This window comes from Neophocaena asiaeorientalis, unplaced genomic scaffold (assembly GCF_003031525.2).
Source record: "Neophocaena asiaeorientalis asiaeorientalis breed wild unplaced genomic scaffold, Neophocaena_asiaeorientalis_V1.1 scaffold303, whole genome shotgun sequence".
Taxonomy (NCBI): Eukaryota; Metazoa; Chordata; class Mammalia; order Artiodactyla; family Phocoenidae; genus Neophocaena; species Neophocaena asiaeorientalis.
The window spans coordinates 2,423,210-2,426,615 of record NW_020174420.1 but is presented as its reverse complement, the minus strand read 5'-3'; the positions used below and the strand labels follow the sequence as shown (position 1 = coordinate 2,426,615).

The 3,406-nt window shown below is 44.2% G+C and overlaps 1 pseudogene; it reads left to right on the top strand.

Annotated features, from left to right (window-relative positions):
• The first annotated feature begins 1,979 nt into the window (after nucleotides 1-1,979).
• On the top strand, nucleotides 1,980-3,147 carry LOC112407223 (UPF0183 protein C16orf70 pseudogene; annotated as a pseudogene).
• Nucleotides 3,148-3,406: the final 259 nt, after the last annotated feature.

Below are 3,406 nucleotides of genomic sequence, written 5' to 3'. Positions count from 1 at the left end.
TCATGGTGCTTAGGCTTGCTGAAATGCTTTAGGTTGACGTACAAGCAAACGTGTATTCCCGGAAGATTTGTTTATTTATTTAAAATAAAAGTTTATTGAGAGTCCATATAATCTGTTACTTTTCATATAAGAAATGATTTCTTTTCTCTCATTCCGATACAGTTGAATGGATGTTCCTGCTTTTTCTGTACGGAAAAAATCTCATTAAAAAAGTTTTTATTTTTAGCTTAAAAGAGTTTCAAGGGACTTCCCTGGAGGTGCAGTGGCGGGACTCGGCGCTTCCACTGCAGGGGGCTTGGGTTTCATCCCTGATCAGGGAACTAAAGCCCGCAAGCCACACAGCGCGGCCAAAAAACAAAAAGTTTCATTAAGAATTTGTCTTCTTCATATATACACTACCAAATGTAAAACCGATAGGTAGTGGGAAGCAGCCGAATAGCACAGGGAGATCAGCTCGGTGCTTTGTGGTGACCACCTAGAGGGGTGGGATGGGGAGGGCGGGAGGGAGGGAGAAGCAAGAGGGAAGAGATATGGGGATATATGTATATGTATAGCTGATTCACTTTATTATAAAGCAGAAAGTACACACCATTGTAAAGCAATTATAGTCCAATAAAGATGTTAAAAAAAAAAAAGAATGTCTTCTTGGTATTAACCAAATTTTTGAGAGCCTGGAATGTATTTCTAGATCTTAGCGGAATTTTTCTTTATATTTGAATTTCCTTGGTATATTCAATGTATACTGAAAAATATTTAAGAAATAGTTATTTAATGCAAATAGGTCCCAAGAATTCTAAAACCAACTGACTCAGAATATATACAAATTTCAGCCCTCTTCCAGGGAAGCAGAAAAATTAGGGCTCTGAGATGTACTTCAGTATACTCATTATGTGTTTTGCATTGCATTTTATAAGTTATGTAAAAGTTTTTAAACATTGGGAAATGTACATGCCCCAAAATGTGGTGTTTTGTTTGGACTAGTTCCTTTAGACTTCGATACTTTTGGATAACCATTTTTAGAATTGTCTTTAGAATCTGGTGCACAATCTTGGGATTTTATTCAAAGATATCAAATATTAGTCTTTTGGGGATGAATAAGACAAATGTTAATAGTGGATAGTATTTTTAAACAACGTTTTGAGATGTAATTCACATAACATACATTTCTTCCATTTAAAATGTACAGTTTGGGAGTTCCCTGGTTGCCTAATGGTTAGGATTTCGGGCTTTCATTACCACAGCCTGGGGTCAACCCCTGGTCGCGGAATTGAAATCCCCCAAGCTGGCAGCCAAAAAGAAAAAAAAAAAAAGGAAAAAAATGTATAAAGGAAAAAAATGTATAAAGATAGAATGCACAGTTCAGTGTTTTTGTTTTGTTTTTTCAGTACACTGTTGTGGCCTCTCCCGTTCCGGCGCACAGGCTCCGGACGCTGCAGGCTCAGCGGCCATGGCTCACGGGCCCAGCCGCTCCGGGGCATGTGGGATCTTCCCGAACCGGGGCACTAACCCGTGACCCCTACATCGGCAGGCAGACGCTCTACCACTGCGCCACCAGGGAAGCCCCAGTGCTTTTTTTTTTTTTGAGTGTAATCATAGAGATGTGCAACCATCTCTATAATCAATGTTAGAACATTCACCGCCGAAAAAATGAAACGCTTACCAATTAGAAGACACTTCCTATTCCCCATTCCACCCCCCGCCACAACCCACTAATCTTCTGTCTCTATAGATTTGTCTATTCTGGACATTATATTGTCCATGAAAAATTTGATTAATAGTCAATCTAAGAAAGCAATAGAGAATTTTATTTGAGCCAACCTGAGGATTATAGCCCGGGAGACAATCTTTCAGAAAGCTCTGAGGACTTTTCTACCCATTAGAAGTTAAGGCACAGGGCCTCCCGAGGCTGCTGCCAGTCAGGTGAGCTCCGGTCTGTCTGCGCTGCGGCAGGGAGGCCGCGGGATCAGCGAACCAAACCAATGCTGGGTGTGGAGGTGGTGCCTCAGTGTTCTCTGGGAAACGAGCAACGGGAATATGCACTGGTTTCCTCTAAGCCATCACCTCATCTTTAACCTGGCTCAGGATGGGACCAAACTATCAGAGACTTAAGGTGATCGAAAGATATGACTTGACTAAAGTAAAGTTAAAATATTGTGGTATGCATTTCAATTCTCAAGCCATAGCTCCCACCGTTGAGCAGATTGACCAGTCTTTCGATGCGACCCATCCTGGAGTGTACAACTCCACTGAGCAGCTCTTCCACCTCAGCTTCAGAGGACTGTCTTTCTCTTTTCAGCTAGATTCATGGACCGAGGCTCCCAAGTGCGAACCCAGTTTTGCCCATGGTCTGGCTTCTCTCCAGACAACCCACGAAGCAATTGTGAAACGAATGCACATCTACAGTGGAAACAGCCTACAGGATGCCAAGGTTCCCATGATGCCCCGAGCTGTTTCCTGGGCAATGTGTGTGCTGAGAGTATAGATGTTCTTTGAGATGGAACTGGACCCTCAGGTTTATGACTTCGACTACTTGCCGCAGGTTGCGGACCCAGCGTATTAACAGATGCCAAGATGTGGGTATTTGAATTCTTAGTGTATTTTGGCAGTTCCTGCCAAGATGTTCTTAGCATGCTTACCTCTCCACACAAGGTCTTCTACAAGTCAGAAGACAAAATGAAGATTTATTCTCCTTCTCCTGATAAGCAAGTTCCATCCAAGTGCAATGACTACTTTTTTAACTACTTCACTCTTGGAGTGGACATCCTCTTTGACGCGAATACACTCAAAGTGAAGAACTTTGTCCTATACGCCAATTACCCTGGACATTATAAGTTTAACATTTATCACCACTGTGAGTTCAAGAATCCACTAACTGTAAGGAGAGAAAACACAGATGGTCAGACAGAAACGTGCATGGCCTACAGCAAGGGGGACAACATCCAAGAGCTTCTGGGCCATCCTGTGGAGAGGCCTGTTGCTCCGCACAGGTCCTGCTCCCCAGACAACACCAACCCATTTGGCTCCACATTCTGCTTTGGTCTTCAGTGGATGATCTTTGAGGTCATGCAGAACAACCACATTGCCTCGGTGATCATTTACGGCCCTCCCAGGCCTGATGCAGACCTGAGGGCCACGGAGCTCCACTAGGATCATCACTACCCATGCCCCTCTGCCCCGTGGAACTGTGCATCGCATCCTATTCGGCAGGCCACCCTGTGGGTTTTCTTGGACACCTTGTCAGGGTGGAAGGGCTGTTGTGATATTTTGAGCTGGAGCTCAGGCTGGGTGCTCTGCCATGGGGTGAGAGGTCCAGATATTCCTCTGTCCATTCTCAGCCTGCTGGTGCCAACAGGGGGCACAGACTACAAAGAGAAGCACAAACTCTGAGCCTTGATACCTGGACCCA